We start from the raw sequence: 314 nt of genomic DNA, 5'->3' as shown, positions 1-314 counted from the left end.
AGCCATCTCTCCAGCCCCCAAGGCAACTCTTATAAAGGCAAACTTTTAGTTAGGGCTGGCTACAGTTTCAGAGGTCTGTCCATTATCTTCATGGCAGGAAGCATGGCAGCACACAGGCCGGAATGATGCTGGAGAAGGAGCTGAGAGTTCTACATCTTGAGCCACAGGCAGCAGAAGGAGACTGTGTGCCATACTTGAGCACATGCCCATAGCTTGAGCATGAGACCTCAAAGCCAACCCCCAGAGTGACATACTTTCTCCAACAAGGCCACACCTCTTCATAGTGGCCAAGCATTCAAACCACAGTCACCAAA

Source organism: Mus pahari, chromosome 1 (assembly GCF_900095145.1).
Source record: "Mus pahari chromosome 1, PAHARI_EIJ_v1.1, whole genome shotgun sequence".
NCBI lineage: Eukaryota > Metazoa > Chordata > Mammalia > Rodentia > Muridae > Mus > Mus pahari.
This window is presented reverse-complemented; position numbering follows the sequence as displayed.